At 41.3% G+C, this 21,267-nt stretch overlaps 1 long non-coding RNA gene across 1 annotated transcript; it reads left to right on the forward strand.

Annotated features, from left to right (window-relative positions):
* Window positions 1-19,453: 19,453 nt before the first annotated feature.
* LOC116913082 lies at window positions 19,454-20,195 on the forward strand. The gene is made up of 3 exons (XR_004389591.1): window positions 19,454-19,589; window positions 19,921-19,998; window positions 20,090-20,195. It is a non-coding gene; the product is annotated as an uncharacterized LOC116913082 (long non-coding RNA).
* The last annotated feature ends 1,072 nt before the right edge of the window (window positions 20,196-21,267 follow it).

Raw genomic sequence — 21,267 nt, forward strand, 5'->3', positions numbered from 1 at the left:
TCAAGCTTTGTAATGATTCTGCTTCTGCCTGCTGAGTGCTGGGCTTCTGGGAGTGCATGACCATGCCCAGTGCCCGCTAGTTATTCTTTCGTGGGACTCTCGTTGTTTTCTGAAACAGTCTCATTCCGAAGCCCAGTCTGGCCTGGAACTCGATATGTAGCCTAGGCTAACCTTAAACTCACGGCAGTCCTCCTGCCTCAGCATCTCCAGAAGTATGATTACAGTCACAAACCACCACAGCCACTCTAACGTTTTGAATTGCTCATGTAACCCACCATTTTCAATTCATTGTATGTTTAAAATGAGTTGGTTTATACTTACATATTTCACTTTAATTACCCAAAATTGCCATCATCTCCCTAACCCATACGTTTTTATATACTGCACAAGTAAGGGGAGTTTGAAATTTCTGTTATAATTTTTTTCTTGAGTCTGTGAATTCTGTATGAGACTTTTGCTTGTTTGTTTGAGACCCCAGAGTTCTATTTTACAGATAGAAAAGTTAAAGTTGGGAGTAACCGAATGCCTTGCTCAACATTTTGTATTTCACATGTGATTGGAAAATGATAAACACTTCGAATTACTCTTCCCCTTGTGCCTTTCCACTTTCTTAACTTATATCCTTCTCTGTCTGGAAGCTTTCTGAAGTCAAACTGCCACTGTCTTTAACTCATGTTGAACCTACAGTTACACAATATTAAGATTCTCTGTCAAAATTTTCACTTGTGCCTAAGCCGTTCTCAGGTATCTTGAGACAGCTCCCTTTGACTTTCTTGTGCATCAGGACCTATTGATTTCTAGATGTCCACGTCCACTGTGATAGCCAGAGAAGCTCCATTTATGCTGGGCCTTCGGCTTGATACCCACCAGCCATTCGTCTCTGACACCAGTCCTTAGGAGACAAGTTCCCAGAAACCATGGCTCAATGACCCCTATCCAAAAATGTAAAGCCATGACCATCTTCTTCGTTATGATAGAACTTTTTGGCTTCCATTCAAGGACTCTAGTGAGGTGGAGTATCTAATCTTAGCAAAATATCTCTTGGCTTGCCTATATAGATGCTTAAGATCTTTTTTTTTTTTTTTTTTTTTGGTTTTCACCTTTATCAATTCTTTCCTCAACCCCCCTTCTCTTGACAATCTCAAATTTGGCTCAGAGATTGTTCTGTTAGTAGTATCAATAAAGTGAACTAATTATAAGCCCAATTGAGTCTATAATCTTCTCCTGCAGATCATGAACTCCAGAATACTAGTACAAGACTGTTTTGATTTAAAATAGTTACAGCCATGGTAGAACGTACCTGTAATTCAGCACTCAGGAAGCTAAAGTAAGATCATTGCTAGGAGCTAGAGGTGCTCGTGCTACATTGTGGATACCAGACCAGCCAAGGCTACATGGCAAGACACCGTCTCAAAAATAATAGATAATCGAAGGAACCGAGTTTCACAAATGTTTGCAGAGTGTGATTGGTGTCACCTCTGAAATTGATTCACCACCAAAGAGCAAGTCCTGTGGTGGAAGAATGGCTGCTTAGCACAAACAGATCAGAGACCATGATGGAATGAGCAAGGATGAGAAACTGTGACCATACTGAAAGGACCTATGATTCCATGATTAAACCAAGAAAGCAAATGGAAATGTTTTACATGATTGCTGTATTACTGAAAATGGTGACACCACAGCAAAGTGTGAAATCATGAAAAAATAATAACCAACTTCATAAACACATTCGAGAAGTAGGATGTACTGTTCCCATTGTATCAATGGACAGAGAAGCCCGAAAGTTGAGGGGCTTGACCTGTGAGAAGAGTGTCAGCCCTTGGATTGCAGTTGAGCTTCTGCCTGACTCCATAGCCCAGCGCTGCAAGCACCCACTGTCTATCTTTTCCATCCCAGCTGTATCCTGGGACTGCTACCCATGCCCCACCATGCACATCCAAGGTGTAACTGGGAGATCGCTCTGACGAGACTGGGAGGGGTGGTGGTCAGCTCCCTGCAGACACAAAGTACATTGCTGGCCTTTCATTTTTCTCTATCTTTGAGAATAACCCTTTGGTTATGGGAAGTACAGTTGTCTAAGCATTGGATGTAAACTGTGTGGTCCTACTTACCTCTCTGTGAGTCTTCACTGAAGATGGTATAGGGGCTCTCCAATGCAGAAACTACACTGTGTATTAAAAAATACTGTGCTAATGCGATGTCTGAGCATCTTCATACATGGTTCCTAGGCACCACTGAGAAAGCTGGGGATTTCTATCACTTAACGAGACTATGCTCATCTCTCCAATATGATGTGGCATTGCTGTCCAGTGATAACTAATATTTACTTGTTTTATACTACACCCTTCCTGACAACCAGTTTTCATCAGTTCACAGGTGTACCAAAGCAACCTCTTTGGTCTTGTGCTAGCAAACTGGGAGGTAAAAGGACCACTGCCTATAGCATAGTTCATAATTTTTCATTTGCACTTCTTCCCTGTGACCATGAGGACTTGAAAATTGGTAACTGGGATCGTCATTCTTCCATCTTCAATGTTTAGATTAGCTTTCCTCCTGTTTTTGGCCTCCTGTTTGATCTCTAAAATTATTATTTTATAACAAGTATAAAGATCACAAAGAATGTTTTTAGAGCACAATCCTTCGTAATTTAAAGTTAGAAGATATATACGTGTGTGTGTGTGTGCATAAACATTTGCATATATAGTGAGCCCAACTAAATGAACATTTTTATTTAGATAAAATGTGCTAAACCAAAACATGGGCGAGCATCACTCTAGGTAGTAAGATTGTGCGTTATTAAACATATATCTGAGTATTTTTCATGCCTTCTACAATGGGTTACATAAGATGTTTTTTGGCAGACGTAGGTCAGAGCCAAAAGCCAGAAGAGAGGCCAAGGGACAGTGTTGCTGAAGAGCTCTTTCTGCCACTAAGGGCTCTCTTGCTGTGCCAAGGCCTCCCTGATTGCCCTATCTGGAGGAAATTGGATTACTAGCAGCTGCTGGGATTACGAGGGCCTTAAGTTTGAGTTTGTATGGTAAGGTAAGGAGTCTAATAATCTCCGTTCTCTGGGGCAAGGTTTGTGCTATGGTGAAAAGCAGGTATCCCATTATGGGTTACCTAGAAACTGCATCTGCACCCAGCCAGCCACCGAATGTCTCCTGTCTGTGTGGCCCACCTCACTCTTCATCTTGAAGTTCAGTTCTCCGAGCCAGGACAGTTGAGCAAGTTCAGATAGTTTTGTTTTTTAAAGCTTTTTAAAAATGTATCTATGTCCATTGCTGTCTTATCTACTTGAATGTCTGTTTGATGACGTCAGATCGCCCAGACCTGGAGTTAGCCAGCTGTGAGCTACCATATCAGTGCTGGGAATTGAACCCAGGTCCTCTGGAAAAGCAGCCAGTGCTCTTAAGCTCTGAGCCATCTCTCCAGCCTCTGTCTTATTTTTTGAGACAGGGTTTCTCCATGTAGTCCTGGCTGTCCTGGAACTCGCTCTGTAGAACAGGTTGGCCTCAAACTAAGAGATCTGCCTGCCTCTGCCTTCTGAATGCTGAGGTTAAATGTGTGTGCCACCAATGCTCAGCTTAATTCAGATCTTTTAACTTAGACTAATACTGTAACTTCCCAGCACCCCTCCCTTCGCTCACTATTCCAAAGTATTAAGGATCTAATAATGATCTCCCACTGGTGCATGAAAATCTCATGAAGACTGAGAATGTGTGTCTCTTGTTCCTTTTGCCATTTAAACATGGCTTTTGGCCATTAAATTATGTTGCCTTTCTAGAAAGACGTGCACACATGTCCCTGTGTGTGCGTGTTGCTTGGCCCCTTTATTTTAAACTTTTCCTCTGAACTCAGGTATCCATTGCTCTTCTTTCTGGGAAATGAGACAGAAGAAGAGAGCTCCTGTCATCTTTCAAGGTTCATTTCATGTTTACTCTGTGAGAACACAGGCAGACACAGCAGAGAAACATGATGGATATGACCATATTGGTCCATAGGATGGGCTCCCCATCAAATATGAATGAGTCATTCCATAAAATGATGTTTACAATTGCTTTTTCTAGAATGCAGGTCCAAATGTTGTAAGAAAAGTAAAGGAACCTCAGGTTTTCCCACGGAAGAGAGCTCTTAACTCAATAGCCTAAGCGGTTTTCCCTCAAGCGACATTTCCTCACACAGAAAAATCCGATGTCATTTCACGTGGCAAATGAATAGACATAAAGGATATTTCCAAGGAGCGGCTTTTTTTTAAAGCTAACAGCTAGGTTTAGTTCCTGTCCATCAAACCGTGTTCTGCTCTACTGCTTACTGCGAGCTTTTGGACCAATAGACCGCTGATTAAAGTTGAGCTGATACAATTTCATCACTCTGGCATGACCCTCCTTGTCATGAAGTCTAAACAGGCCATCAGTTTCCTTTGGTATAGCTTGGGACTTCACACTGTGTGAGTAAATAAAATTTGAAACAGCCATCTACTGTGGATTCATCCTCTTTAAACTCAACACATCTCATGTTTGCACACGTGTGGTTTGGGGAGAGAACATGGAGTCAACTCTCACCACCCAAACAGGACTCAGTAAAACCAGAACCATAAGCAGAATTAGGATTGAGTTCTAACTCAGCATTCCACCTGAAATCACTTATTCACCAACACTACTGTCAAACTAGCTGGCAGGACTCAGAGCTAGGTCATTCTGTACAGACTGCTTCCTGCTCAGGATGGGACCTTCACTCTAAGGCCAACAGCCATCCCATCCCACATTTTAAATCACAGGTACTTTGCCTTTTAAAACATTTAGACAACCAATTAAATCATGTTTATTGCTCAAATATATGGAGAGTCTGGCATGTTTGGTTGAGCCTTGGATATTGCATCATTTAGGATTCCTGGACATACCAGATGCTGGCAGCAAGCCGCTCACTATGGAGATGTTTGTTTGGTGCTTAGATATGCCAAACTTTGGCATCTTCTTTCAAAGGAAGAGTAACAGTTTCTTGTAAGGCATAAATGATGATTCTTTTTATGACCAAAAAAGTCAATAAGAAACTCAGTTTGAAAGCAGACTTTTTTCCCAGTGTGAATGAGAGTCCAATTATTTTCTCATGTATCCTTGACATCGTTTTTCTCTTGTTGGACGGTTTTGTATCTCATTTTCTGGACAGATGTCTACTGCCTTCAAGGCTCTCGCAGAGAATTTAATCCTTGGCAGTGAAAAGAGAGAATCCCAAAGTGTCAAATCAGTAGGGAAGGGGGAGAGACTAGACAAGTTGAAGGGTTTAATCCAAAGTGCAAATCCTTTAGCTTTGCCAAAGATGTGTAATTATCAAAGAAACATAGCATTTCCATTGTAAAAACAGGAGCAAAAGCTCTGCCTTGAGGGAAACAGATTTTTTTTCCTCAGAACCTAAAAATGTGGTGTAAATCCGGAAGTGGGTTTCGGTTGTTTTGTTTTGCTTGATTTTGTGACTGCATCTTGCGCTGTAACCCAGCCTGGATTGCCTTGCAATCCTCCTGCGGCAGACTCCCCAAGGTTTGAACTACCACTTACAGCGAATTGAAAAGGAATATTACTCTTACCACTGCTGCCTTATGGTGTGATTATTTTACCCTTAGAGATGTGCTGAGATGATCAAATGCTGATCTGCGTTTTGAATCAGGGTTAAGCTGGAATTGTTTGTTCTCAGTGGCTGTCTTTGGAACTGAAAATACATTCTCGATGGATCTCATCCCAAGTCTTCTTTTTCATTTCTCCCCTGTTGCCAGTTAGTTTTGGTTTGCCAGCCTGGTAGACTTAAGCAAGGGCAATTATTGGACAAATTGCAAGGAGAGCAAAAGATGGAAAGAGAAGGGCCCGCATGAGGAAAGCAGATGAGGAAGCTCGCTTAGGTCTCCGTACCATGAACATCGGACCAGCAGCTCCTTACTGAATAAGTGACTCTGAAGACAGAACTTGACTGGGATAACTAAGTCAACTTCGCTCTCCTTGGCTAGAGGGAGGAGAACCACCTGAACAGCAGGCCATCAGGTGACAGCCAAATGAGGATGCCACCACTGAAGGAAGGCGGGCTGGGTGTTGGGCAGCAACGGTGAATAGATAAGAAGTAGGAGCGGATGGGATGGCTCAGAAGGTAATAGTACTTGTTTCAAAGGTGACCCAAGTTTGCTTCCCCAAGATGTGAAGGTGGGATTAGAGAACCATCTCTACAAAGTAGCCTTCTGACCTCCACTTCTACGCTGTGGCACTCATGCCCACAAACACACCCACCCACCCACATACATCTAATGATGAAATGTATAACACAGACACAACTGTCCTCATTTTACTTCTTCTTCTCCATTGTTGGCTGACCCAGGCAGACCTTGAACTGTGATACTCCTTGTATTAGTCTCCCAAGTAGCTGACATCATAGGCCTGCTCCACCAGGCCTGGCCAAAGTCCTTCTTTTAACAAATATTGACTGAACACCTACTATGCCCACCCATGCTAAACTCCCCAGAGATTTACAATGGGAGAAAACAGGGTTACAACAATCAAAATCTAATATTCATTAGAGGCCTATGAATAAAGGTATTCATACAACATAAATACAGATATGAATTAATTAAGGAAAGCACTCAGTCAAGTTGAATTCACTAGAAATATGCAGTTGATAAGTCTGGGATCCAGAGCAAAGTAACACAAGCTGAAGAGGATTTGTTAAAGAGGTCATAGTTCTATGTTTGTGTAGGAAAAAAAGAACATGAACATGGTTTGCTCTCTCTCTCTCTCTCTCTCTCTCTCTCTCTCTCTGTGTGTGTGTGTGTGTGTGTGTGTGTGTGTGTGTGTGTGTGTGTGTACATGTACCACTGGGCACATATGGAGATCAGAAAACAGTTGGTGGAAGGCAGCTCTCTCTCCTTCTACCACATGGGTCCCTGGCATCAAACCCAGGTAAGTCATCAGCCTCAGTGGGCACCGCCTCTACCCAACCACCATCTCACCTCCTGGGTTTGCAGGCATTCATGTTACTACATATGTGTGGGATTCAGAGGACAGCATTGTGTTCTCCACATTTGCCTGGGTCCTGAGGATTGCACTCAAATTGCCAGGCTGCACTGCAAGCAGCTTTACCCACTGTACCGTCTTACAAATATCGTGGAAAGATTTAATTGTATATGGTTCCACATGAAAGATCTTTGGAATATTTGAATGATTTAGGCACTATATGAACTAGTTTGTCAGTCGTATTTGATTCACTTCATACTAAGTTGTAACACGTGGGCAGCTGATAATGCTTCCTCAGGAGCCATTAGACTAACATTTCTAGTACCAGGCATGATAAACCACCTTTCAAGTCGTTGGTCTTGGTAATCCGAGTGACTCCCCCAATATATAGGTTATTGCTGTTTCCCGTGGTTACCTTTCAGAGGTTAAAGGTAAGTCCCTACTGCTGATGACATTGCAAAGTTAGGACACAGAATTTGGATGAGCTCCTTTCTGCAGTCTAGCTTTCATTGTACCAGAAATGACAGTGCAAACTGCCAAGAGAGGGAAGCAATCAATAGTCCTCTCCAGCTGTGAGGCCTGTGGGCCACAGCAAGACCACATGGCAAGATTCACCAAAGATGTAACCATAGCACTCGGACTTTGGCGGTAACCAAAAACTGTCTAATTGGTTTTAAGGCCCCTTCAAGAGCAAGGGATTATGCCTGGTATCAGAAAACCTACCCATGTACCTGGGGCTAGTGAGGTCATGGGTCTTAAAAGAACCTAACACCACCATTTTACTACACCAGCATAATTCCTAACTGCACTCTAGAACTCATCCCTCATACTCTCAGTATGTAGTTCTCAGCCTTCTTCAGAGAAGCTTACCTTACAGAAAATGGAGACCATTACAGAAAACCATGACTGGACACAGTACAGAGATGAGCAGATCGTGGGAAGCACATCCCCAAATGAATACACCTATAACACATTACGTAAAGCTCAGGGAACATCACTGAAGAGACGGGAGAAAATTGTTATGAACCAGAGAACTAGGAAGTCAGTTGTGAGACTATATTCTAGAAATGGTTGCCTAACAAGACCTGAACAATGACAATATCAATAGACATGGTAATGCAGGACAAAAATCTCACCGGGTCCCATCCCTAGACAAAGAATTACATAAGCAACTAGTGACTGCTGAGTGATGGGGAAGTAGCTGTAGCAGGAATGAGCTCCTAATTGGTTACTCAATATAAATGGGTCAGCCCTGAAATTGTATACACACTAACCACAAACATGGACTTGACAGGTTGTATTTATAGATTGGTACCTCTCTCCGTCCCTCCCCCTCCCTTTCGCTTTTTCTCTCTCTGTGTTTGCATGTGTGTATGTGTGTGTGCATGTGTGTATGTATGTCTACATGTGTGTGTGCCTATGTGTATGTGTGTGCATGCATATATGTGTGTTTGCACAGTACACACAGCGGTTCTCATGCACATCTGGAGGGAATTATTCTGAGGCTATGAATTGTAACTGGCTAATAAAGGCAAAGTGGACACAAGCGCATACTTTTGAGTGAAAGCACTCAGAAGTTAAGTGAAGCCTGGGGATTACAAGATCAAGGACAGCTTGATCTGCATAGCAAAACCCTGTTTCAAAACAGATAGCAACCGAGAAACTGCACTAAAGTAAGACTCTCTGCCTTGTGAACTTGGAAGAAAAGATGAGTGCTGCCTTAAGAACTAGCTTTATTAGTCATGGGAAAGTATGTTTATGGTTAGTGTGTGTATACCGCCAGTCGTTGTACTCTTTGGCCTCTGTTAATGAAGTAGTATTGTCCAGCAGCTACATCACTGAGGTTCCATTTAATTCTTTCATATCCACTCACATGTGGGCTTTAATGATAAAGTAGTTATATTTAATATTGCCCTAAATTACCATTCTTTAATCTTCATATGATGTGACTTAGAAACAAAATAGATTATAATTACTTTTATTATGAGTGAATTTTTTTGACAAAATTTTTTTGAAAAAATAATATAAATTTAATAGAATTTTTTTTGTCTGAGCAAATCAACTGAAAGTAAAACATTTTCATTTTGTGCTTTATTCTTTATATAATGTTGTACCTCCATGGAATTTATCCATTTATTTTCTAGCATTTTTAAGATGGAATACAATTTCCGTTCACCTCCTTAAGGTAACAGGCCTTCCTGTAAGGCTCAGGAGCACACATTCAGATCCAAGGAAGGGCAGACAAATTGAGCTTGTCAGGGAGTGAGCTTTTTATTGTCCCTTCCACTTTTACTGTCTGTATTCATTATTCCCTGTTCATCTCTCCCTTCCTGAAAGCTGAGAAACACACTTCCCCGTTCACCTTCAGGGATGCTGAGTTTGGAGTTAGAAAGCTGAAAAGCTGAAAAGGAGGAATGATAAGCCACAAATCTTTTTTTTTTTTTTTTTTTTTTTTTTTTTTGAGATTTGGTTAAAACAGCTTACTAAACTACTAAAAGCAGTAGTTGGATGAGAAGAAAAACATAGAAAAAGAAAAGTAAAGTAGGTCAATGTTAAACCTAGTGATCTGTTATGGACTGCTGTCATGAATGGGGTTCCCTGGGCACCTCCAGAAAGGAAACAGTTTATGTCCCTGACGGTCCTTCCACTGCTGTCCTGGGACGTCCAAATGAAAGGCTTGATGGGCAAGTGGAGGGGTGGTCATCATCTCTTACTATGTTTTGCACTGAAAGCAGTGACGCCATTGCGAACAAGGCTTGCCACTGATGCTGAGTGCCTGGTCCAGTTCGAGACTGGTCTGTACCACCCAGACACTCGAGGTGAACTGATGAGGGGGTTGTCTCCACCCAGGTCTGTTTGTCTCCCCCTGGCTAGAATCCACAGACGAGTTATGGCAGAAGGTGCATCTTGTTCTGATGCCTTTTGATATTTATTTATCCATTTTTCTAGTTTTTCTAGTTTCCCACACTGCATAGAACGTAAGAGCCTAGTATTAGTAAAGTACAGATAGTGCTCATTGCTGAGATTGCCATGTGAGAGCTGTGCAGCTTTTCAACGTATCACCAAACTCTGTTTTGAAGGTTGGTGGCCGCCATGCTTGAAATCTCTGGGTACCGAACCCACAGGAAGTGCTAACATCAGGCAGAGTTTTTGAACTCTAAAGACTCATACCCAGTATTATTTTTGTCCTTTAAGGTTTTCCTGTATTTTTTACTGAACCAACCAACCTAAGATTTCAGATGATAGATAAGAAAAATCAGATTCCCAGTTCAGCACATCCAACTGTCCAGAGGAGGCATCTTCAGCATTACATGGTAAGGTGATAATGATCTTAATGTGGTGTAAATATGGGTGCCTTTCATGCAGGCCCTTCTAGAGCCACTTTGGCTCTCATCCACTTACTGGAATTCTGACTTTTGTTTGTTTGTTTGTTTGTTTGTTTGTTTTTCAATAGAGGCACACTATATAGCCCAGGCTCACCTTAAACTCCAGATTCTTCCTCAGTCTCCTCGGTGCTGGATTACTGGCTTATACCATCATGGTCAGCTAGACCTGTGTTTTTCATCCGTTTTCATTGAATATTGGAATGGTTTGCTTTCTTTTCTTTGTCAAAGGTTTCTTGGTCCTGACAGAGCAAGGAGAGGAGGTGAGGACAAACACCAAGCCATGGAGAGAAGACCAGAAATGCTTTTATTTTTAATCGCAGCTCTCCAATGAGTACCAGGGGGGGCTGGGAACTAGGTCTATTGGTTGCGTTTGGATTTGACCCTTCTTATTTTAAGAACAGTCCCAACCTGTAGTTGGCAACATTTCGCTAGCAACATGTCCTTGTCTACTATCCAAGACTTTTTTACCGTGAGATCGGGAAGTCAAATTGGTTTAAATTAACAAAAAGAATGATAAAACAAGAAAACAGCTAAAAATAAAGGACTGCTGTGGGTTAATATAGTTTATAAGAAAGTATTTAAGTAGAGAATGAGCTGCACTCTTGGCTTTACTGAAGGTGAGTCCAAAGCAATGGTAAGGAGAACACAGGAGCAAGACTTAGCAATCGAAACCAAAGCATTAGTTGTAGAAACTGTTTGTCCACTTAAATAGCTTTTGCTTTAACAATCCTTAAAGCCAAGGGAAAATAGACAAGCCAAAAGTATGCCCGAGAGGTTTATGCCTCTCTTGCTCAGGCATGGCAGGGGTCAAATGACTTTCCTGTCATTGGAGGGGTGCCAATCTTTCTATTTTGAATTAAAATGTTCTCATCTCTCATTTTATTGTTATCTAAAAAAGAACCCAGTTCAGCTCAAATAGTACAACTCTCCATCAATTACTTACCCTATGAGGAAAGTTTTCAAACTTATAAATAGACAGCTTACAACAGTGGCTTAAAGATGCGCAAAGTATCAACAAAAACCCATCAAACACCGCTGGCAATTATAATGAATGAGGCCACACTTGTTAATTTGCACAAGAACTCGGGGAGTATGACAGAAGAAAATTGAATCTTCCTTAAGTCTGAAAAAAAATCAAACTATTAAATTCATAAAATTATGGAAACTTGTGATTGTTAAAAAATGATGCATAATTAACACTATTCCTATCTTACTTTGTCCTTGCTTACACAAGAGAGCAAAAAAATATTTCTTTTTCTTTTGGTCTCTCTGTGCGTAACTCTGGCTGTCCTGGAACTACATCTACAGATCATGTAGGCCTTGAACTCAGGTCTGTCAGCCTCTACCTCCCAAGTATGTATGCCACCAAACATTTTAAAGAGTGAGACAGAAAACAAACAAGTGAGTGCATTTGCTGAAGAGTCCATCTACAGAAGGCTGGGAAAGTAAAGTGACTATGAAACTGACAGGAGGTAAATTGTGAAAATTAGCATAATTTTATTAGTGTAACCTTTACATTTAATTTTATTTAAAAATCACTTTTTCTTTGAGAATTTCATAGAATGTATTTTGATTATATTCACACACACACACACACACACAAACATACACACACACTCCTCCCACAGCCATTCTCTCCTCTCTCACCTCTCTACCCATATAACTTTGAGTCTTATTCCTCCTTCCCTCCCATCCTGTCCAGTTTGTGTTACCCAACTACTCTTGGGAGTATGGCTGACCTGTCATTTCTCTGGTTTACAAAACAAATTGCTCTGCAGTCCATCAAAAGTGGCAATCGGGGATGAGATGAGACTATGTAGGGCAGCAAAGGGTAGTTTGTGCCTACATTGCAAAATTGTTGGCTGGTATTTTAATTCCATCACTATCTACCTTTCAAGAATCCTACCCTTCCTGCTTCCCTTCATTTGCTCAGATGTGAAGGCATAAGGCTCAAGTCCCAGAAGCAACAAGAAAATATTTCAAACCCGAACCAAACTGTCATAACTACTTCTCTATGCCTGTGACAAACACCATGACTAGGGCAACTTATAGAAGAAAGTGTTTATTGGGGCTCACAGTGTTAGAGGGTTAGAGTCCATGACTATCATGGCAGGAAGAATGGCAGCAGACACACAGGCATGATGCCTAAGCAGTAGCTGAGAGTTCATATCTTGAGACATAGCCATGAGGCAACAAGGAGGAAGAGACAGAAGACAACAGGGAGACAGACAGACAGATGGACGGACAGACAGAGATTAGGCATGACCCACATCTTTTGAAACCTCAAAGCCTAACCCTAGTGACACACCTCCTCCAACCCCATACCTTCTAATCCTTCCCAAACAGTTCCACCAAGTAGGGACCAAGTATTCAAACATATGAGCCTATAGGAGCCATATCTCATTCAAACTACACACAGAGACAATTCAGGCAATGATAAGATTGACATGTGTTGAATAAAAATTGGACTCTATCAACTTTAAACCTGTGGAAGAAGTAGATACCTACATCTTGAGCTTCAATCCAATAGTTTCATGTATTGGTCATTTCAGTACAACCTGTTTCACTTTCATTGCTATTTCAACCAAAACAGTTTTGTCAGTAAGAAAGCCAACATTGAGCAAGCAATCCTAGTGACTCAGTTACATTTCAGAAAGTTTCAGGGTTGCGTGGACCAAGTGTGGAGTTTGTCTAGTAGAATTATAAGACATGAGGTCAGAACAGATTGAAGAGAGATTGCCAAGAGCCTTATCAACAGGCTGATAACGAAAGGAACTCTGGTGAAAGCTGAAGCTATGCTGTGTGTCAGGCGCCATGCTTGCTTCCCTTGTTTTGTTTCTTCTTCATTCTTCAGAAGCAGGGCTGCCTGCCGACCCATAACTATGAAAATAATCATCACTTCTGTCTTAGGGTTTCATTGCTGTAAAGGGACACCACAACCAAGGTAACTCTTATAAAGAAAACATTTTATTGGGGCTGGCTTATAGTTTCAGGGCTTCAGTCCATTATCATCATGGTGGGAAACATGGCAGCATAGGCAGACATGTGCTGGAAGAGCAGAGAGGTCTACATCTTGATCTGAAGGCAGCCGGGAAGAGGCTGTCTTCCACACTGGGCAGAGTTTGAGCACTAGTAGACCTCGAAGCCCATCCACACAGTTACACACTTTCTCCAAGAAGGCCACACCTATTCCAACAAGGTCAGACTTCCTAATAGTGCCACTTCCCATGGGCCAATTATATTCAAACTACCACATTTCCCTATTCAGAGATTGAAGAGCTAAAACAACCTGTCCAATGTTACAGCTTATAAGTTGCAAAGCTAATATCATAAAGTTAGTATGACTCGATAAACTGAGTTCCTAGTCAGGAGTTTGGGGGTTATCCTACCAGTTTTGGAATTTATTTTTGTTTCTTCTTGTTTTTGTTTTGTCGAAATTGAATATGGAAAAAAAGGGCAAACTTGTAGAGGGAGGTGTCGATTATGTAAGTCATAGTCTTCTATATCTACTTATTTTTTAGCTCAAAGGCAAACATTTCTACCTTTTAAATTATCATTATTATCACCATCTCCAAATCTTGATTTCTTGATTTTACAATAGTGTACATGATCTATGCTGCTTATGGTTTTTTGTTTTGTTTTATTTTGTTTTTGTCAACCTGACAGGTCATCTGGGAAGAGGGACATCAGCTGAGAAAATGCATCCATCAGATGTGCCTGTAGGAAATGCATAGGTTATTTTCCTGATTCATGATGGATGCCATCCACCCCTGGGACGTATGGTCCTAGTTTGTATAAGAAAGCCAACTGAGCAAGCCATGGAGAGAAAACCAATAGAAAGCATTCCTCCATGGTCTCGCTTTAGTTCCTTCCTGGATCTCCCACCATGGTTTCCCTGAAAATGCACTATAACTTGAGATAAACTCCCTCCTCTACAAGTTGCTTTCAGCCACTGTTTTGTTGTAGCAACAGAAAACAAACCAGAACATTATCAACTTCCATAACCAATGATGATGATTTAGGTTTCATTTTCTATTCTCACCCCAAGCAGCATCTTTCACATAAATATTAATTCTGTTAAATAATATTTGTATTATCCTGGCAGTAAATATCCATTTCTGAGCCAGGCATACTAATCGATACTATCACTTTTCCCTTTCTTGAATAGCCTTTTACTTTTCTTGGATTTAATTATTTTCTTGCTTTTATAAACATTGGCTTCAGTTTTATATCCCCAACCCATGCCCAAGAGATAACACATCTCTTATTATGTGTCTTGGTGTTCTATTACTTATGAAGAGACACCAGGGCCACAGTAATGCTTTTAAAGAAAAATATCTAACTTGAGGCTTGCTTACAATTTCAAAAGCTTGGTCCATTATCATCATGGGGTGGGGGTGGGAGAGCATGGCAGCAGGCACAACAAGGGCTGCTGAGAGTTACATCCTGACTTGCAGGCAGACAGAGACAGAGACAGAGACAGAGAGACAGACAGAGAGACAAAAACAGACAGAGAGACAGAGACAGACAGACTGGACTTGGTGTAGACTTTTGAAACCTCAAAGCTTACCCCCAGTTGACACACTTCCTCCAAGCAAGGCCACGCCTCCTAATCCTTTCAAATAGTGCCACTCCCCAGTGACTAAGCATTCAAATCTGTGAGTGAACAGGGGCCATTCTTATTCAAACCACCACACTAAGTTTAGTCTTTGAGTCTGATGGGATTCCTATCCCTTGAGGCCTCCTGTCCAGAATCTCCAAACTCTTGCAGTTTGCACCAACAGTTTCTGTCTAATGCAGGTATAGCCTAGAATCCCCTATAGCATCCTGCTAAGTATTTCGGGTCTTTTGTACCCTGCATCTGTCAATCACTGGATGTCCCACCCTCCTCTTTTTTTCATTACTCCTTCTTCTGAGGAAAGAGGCATGGGGAAAGGTATGGTGTGAACTTCATTTATGAAAAGGCCATATTCTACCCTTAAATTTAGTAGGCTTGGTTGAGATTTGAATTCTAGGTGAAAGTGTTTTTCTCAGAAGACATTGTTGTCCTCTACTGATGAGGAAGTCAATCAATTCTTGATTATTTATAGACACAGTCACCCTCCACACTCCAGGTTTTATGTCTGTAAAGTCAATCATTCTTTGATAGAAAATATTCAGAAAAGCTGTGTGTGGTGGTACATGGCTTTAATCCCAGCACTGGGGAGGGGGAGGCAGGCGGATCTCTGTGATTCTGAGAGCAGCCTGGTCTACATAGTGAGTTCTGGGACAGTTAGGGCTATGTAAACTGACTCCATCTCATTCCACTCACCACTATCCAAAAAGAAAAAAAATGGAGAAAATTATGTGTCTTTACTTCTTAAATAATACATAATAGTGTAGAACCTATTTACCTCACACCATATTGGGTAGTCTATGCATTTAGAAATTAAAGTATGTGAGCAAGGATGTATACATGACTGCAAGCACTGTCATTTCTGTAAGGAATTTAGGCATCCGTGCAGGTCCTGAGCCCACCTGTGGCAGGTACCGAGAGGCAAACATAATCTACCCTCCCTGCCCACTCAAAACATTTCTATCTTCAGTTTCTTAAATGATGAAATGACGTGGTTCTGATACATATCTTCTGGGTTTGGAACTTTATAAATCTTTTTTTTTTTTATTCTTTTTTTCAGAGCTGGGGACCGAACCCAGGGCCTCGCACTTGCTAGGCAAGTGCTCTACCACTGAGCTAAATCCCCAACCCCTTTATAAATCTTTTGAATTGGGAAATGCATGATGTTTAAAGCCTCCTCTATGTCCTCCATTTTCTCTGCTCTCTCCGAAATCCTCTCTCCCGAAATCTTTCTCTCTCTCTCTCTCTCTCTCTCTCTCTCTCTCTCTCTCTCTCTCTCTCTCTCTGTCTCTCTGTGTGTGTGTGTGTGTCTGTGAAGAGCTCTGTCAGACACAGGGAGTCTCTGTTTTCTCTGTGTCTGAGTGTGCCTTACCTCTTCTCCTGGGTCTGCTCACTGAATGTGCTGCAGGAGTTTCCCTAGTCTCCTGATTTTGTTGAGGTACCCTTCTGATTCACTCTGGGAAGAGAATAAGAAACCCTTTTCTAAAAACTTATAACCATCATACTGAAAACGAAAATAAATTAGCCCCTGAATTTCAGTTCATTGGCTTCTAACGTGGCACTTAAAACTTCTGGGATATATATTTTAAGTTTGTTTGTTTGTTTAGCAAGTTTTAAGTTGGCACAAAAAGCAGTGTGCTTTGTTACAGCATTTTCATACACGCTTGGTTCTTTTTGGTCCTCCTCCCCATGCTGCTCCTCTCCTGTTCCTTGTGCCCACGATCGGATGCCCACCCCCTGCTTTCACGTATTCCCCACTGTCTGTTTTGTCCTCCACCGTAAGATCTCTACCTCTCCTCTCTTTTCTTTTCTTTTCTTTTTTTTAATCCGGAGCTGGGGACTGAATCCAGGGCCTTGTGCTTGCTAGGCAAGCGCTCTGCCACTGAGCTAAATCCCCAACCCTCTACCTTTCCTCTCATGCCACCCTTTCTAGTCTCATTATTTTCAGAGAGAGAGAGAGAGAGAGGAGTGTGTGTATGTATAATTTAAAATGTAAGATCTGCATATAAGACAAAAAAAAAAAAAAAAATGTAAGATCTGCATATGAGACAATATATGACATTTGTCTTTCTGAGTCTGAGTTATTTTACTTAACATAGGGATTTTCCAGTTCTATCCGTTTTCCTTCAAATGTCATAATTTCAGTTTCCCTTGGACCACAGTTTCTTTATCTGTTCATCAGTTGGGGGAATATCAAAGCTGGTTCCATTTCTCATCTGTTGTAAACAGTGCAATAACACACACGGATGTGCCAGCATCTTTGTGCTAGGACTTAGAGTCCTTTGGGCCTCTGCCCAGGAGTGGTATCACCAGGTCGGATGGTAGTCCTATTTTTAGTCTTTTGAAAAACCTCTGCGCTGATTTCCATACTGGCTGCGTAAGTTTACCTTCACCAGTATAGATGAGAGCTCACCTTTCTCCACATCGGTGGCAGCATTTGTTGTCACTCATGTTCCGAAGTTAGTCCTTTTGACTGGGATGACTTGACATTCCAACTTAGTTTCAATTTGCATTTCCCTGATGACTAAAGATGTTAAACACTCTCAAATATTTATTGGCCATTTATATTTCTACTTTTGAGACTATCCCATCCATTAGTCCACTTATTGATTAGCAGATTTGAAGGTTTTGGCTTGGAGGGGGTTAATTCTTTGTGTATTGTAAATATTACCCTCCTCATCTGAAGCATAATTTTAAAAGAATTTTCCTCATTATGTGGGCCATCTCTTTACTCTTGTGATTGGTTTACTTCCTACTCAAAAGCCTTTTAATTTCAGTTTTTGCCTGGAATTATGCATGTACCCTGAAGTGCTTTCTCTGAGTCTTCCTCCTGTGGTTTTGGTGTTTCAAGGTTGTCTTAAGGTCTTTGAAGCATTGTAAATTGATTTTTGTTCAGGGTGAGAGATGTGGCTCTAATTTCATTCCCATGTGTGTGATAGCTAGTTTCCCTGGTAACCAATTTTGCTGTGTTGTTTTTGTATTCTGATACTTTGCTGAAAGTATTTATCAGGTATAATAATTTTCTTGTGGCGTTTCGGTGTCTTTTAGGTACAGAATCATGTCATTTGCAAATAAGGGTACTCTGACCCTATCCCTTCCTAATCAGATCTCCTTTATTTCTTTCTCTTGTCTTATTGCTCTAGCTAAGATTGAAGCACTATACTGAGTGGAGAGTGAGAGCCCTTATCTCAGGTCTCGGAGAAGCACTCTTACCCTTAGTACCCTTAGTTGCTCTAAGTCTGTCATACATGTGTTCCTAGTTTCTTCTTTTTCATTGTGAAAAGATGTTTAACTTTATCAAGTAACTTTTCCATCTATGGAAATGATCATGCCATTTCTATCCTTAAATCTGTCTGTTGTATTACAGTTGTATTATGGTTGATTTATGTATGTTGAGCCAACCTTGAGTTGTTTGATGAGACTTGGTCATCAGGACTGATGACCTTCTAAATGTATATTGCAAGTATTTTGTTGAATATTTTTGTGTCTATGCTCACAGGGGAAGTTGGTGTGTGGTTTCCTTTCTTGTTGTCACTTATGTTTAATCTGGTTTTTACCACTATTACCCTTTAAAGTCGATCTTTCCAATGGCTCCCAACTTACAATAGTTCAACCCTGGACCTTATTTTTCTTATTTTTCACTAGAAATCATACTTTGGTTTGTAAGTTCTTACTGCTTTTTCCAGAATACTGGTATGAAATAGACTAGTATCTCAAGCAGCTAGATGGTGACAGCAAGACACAGGTCTCAGAGAGTTGTGTTCTCACAAGGAAAGATGAGTGATGCTTTACAGTGTACTGTACTCAACTGTAGTATTCAGTAGGTGACGTATAAACTCTAGTATTCAGTAGGTGACATGTAAACTCTAGTATTCAGTAGGTGACGTACAAACTCTAGTATTTAGTAGGTGACATGTAAACTCTAGTATTCAGTAGGTGACGTGTAAACTCTAGTATTTAGTAGGTATACTATGCCCATTTCACAATCTGAACTTAGGAGTCCACTACGTTATAATGACATCATAAGTCTTACATTTACATTATTACAGTCTTACATTATTTTGCTTTATTTTGAACCCAGGAGGTTTTACATCTAGACAAGTGCTCTGACTGGTCTCCACATCTCCAGACTCTCACTGGTTTTCTTCTTTGTTATTGCTGTTTTTGGGGACAAGTGTTTACTGTCTAGGCTGTGTTCACACTCATGACCCCATGATTCCAGGCATACGTCACCAAATCCCTTTTTAACCATTTCCTTTCTGGCCAGCAACTGGACCAATGCTTGGACAGTTGGTGTGCCTGACCCTTTTCTGATGTTGGGGTCTAATTCAAGAATTCTAAAACTGGGGAATCCCATGAGGTGGTCTCTATGAGAATATTCTTTGCCTACAAGCCAAAGATGTACCTGAAGCTGTTTTAGTAGTAACCAACTTACAACTTTGTGTATTTGGAACTCCAAGAGACAGCAATTCTACATTTTCTCCAGTGGTGCCCCACACCACCAAGAACAGTGCGTCCCTGTGTCTGGCTGAGCAGCTCAGCATCCTATGTGTGCGGACAACAGCATCCCTGACTCACGGGCTCCAGAGGCTGCAGCAGGTACCACCTAGGACTGCATAGATGGCAAATAAGGAGAGAAATGTATTCTTCTGGGCATCTTCTTGTTTTCAATTAGCAATAAATAGTTATCCCATAAGTGCCCCCCAAAAGAGGTACCGTTTGGTAAGGACTAGGTCAAGGTAGCAATGCCTAAGTTTGTCACTGACAAAAAGTAGACCATGGTGGTCTTCTTTGCTGTTGCCTGCCTTCTTTGAGCACATGGACCCAGAATATCACTGCAGGGACAGGGTTGAGATTGGGACTAGTTCTTCAGTAGACAGAGAGTAATCTTACCTGAGCATGATGTGGTTTTATATACCTATAATTCCAGAATTCAGGAGGCTGAGGCAAGAGGATCAAAAGTTCAGAGCCAGTCTCAGCAACAGAGAAAGTTCAAGGCTGGTTTAGGGTAAGTGTGACCCTTTCTCAAGAAAATAAATAAAATAAAATAAAATAAAATAAAAGCCCTAAATGTGATGGTTTGTATGTGTTTGACCCAGTGAGTGGCACTATTTGGAGGTGTGGCCTTGTTGGAGTAGGCGTGGCTCCATTGGAATGGGCGTGGCCTTGTTGGAGTAGGCATGTCACTGTGGGTTAAGACCCTAACCCTAGCTATCTGGAAGTGAGTATTCTGCTAGCAGCCTTCATATGAAGATTGGAACTCTCAGCTCCTGCTGCACCATGTCTGCCTGGACACTGCCATGCTCCCACCTTGATGGTGATGGACTGAACCTCTGAACCTGTAAGCCAGCCCCAAGTATATGTTGTCCTTATAAGACTTGCCTTGGTCATGGTGTCTGTTCACAGAAGTAAAACCTTAACTAAGACACTAATCATTATCATCATCATCATGACCATCATCACCATTGTGCTGGAAATAATAAAACTTGGTATTCTTTTCTTCCCATGAATTCAGACCTCATGTAGATGAAACATTAAGGGAGTTCCCAATAGGGGAAGACAGTTCTTACCTTTACTAAGGCCTATATATGTCACAAGCCAGGGGGAGAGAGGCAGGACATGCTACCTTGCATTTGTCTCCTACAAGGAAGTGATGCTCAGTTTTAACCATCCATTTTCCAAACCATTCTGAAATACTTGAGGCTGGCTCGCAGTTCTGAAGGTTCACAGTCAAGATACTACATTTATTCACGGTCTTCTTGCTGGCAGTTGGAGACTGCCACATAGGCATCACATGGGAAGAGACAGAGAGTGAGATCATTGAGAGGTGTGTGTGTGTGTGTGTGTATAGGTGTATAGGTGTAGTGTGTGTGTGTGTGTGTGAGTGTGTGTGTGAGTGTGTGTGAGTGTGAGTGTGTATATGTGTGAGTGTGAGTGAGTGCGTGAGTGTGTGTGAGTGTGTGTGTGAGTGTGTGTGTGTGTGTTTTCTGGTCTCTTTCCCTCTGATAAAGTGATCAGGATGCAATCATGGGAGCTCACTTTTCATAGGCCTCACCTCTAAACACTATTGTCATATTAAACTTGCATCCTCTTATTACTTCACAATGGAGATCACATTTCTTTTCTCTCTGAAAAAAAAATACACATGATGGCTATTCTTGGTTGCCGATTTGATTACATCTGGAATTAATTAAAACCCAAGCAATTGGGAATATCTGTGAGGGATTTTCCTTTTCTTAATTAAATAACTTGAAATGGGAAGACCCACTTTTAATCT

The sequence above is a fragment of the Rattus rattus genome, chromosome 12 (genome assembly GCF_011064425.1).
Source record: "Rattus rattus isolate New Zealand chromosome 12, Rrattus_CSIRO_v1, whole genome shotgun sequence".
In the NCBI taxonomy this organism is placed as follows: domain Eukaryota; kingdom Metazoa; phylum Chordata; class Mammalia; order Rodentia; family Muridae; genus Rattus; species Rattus rattus.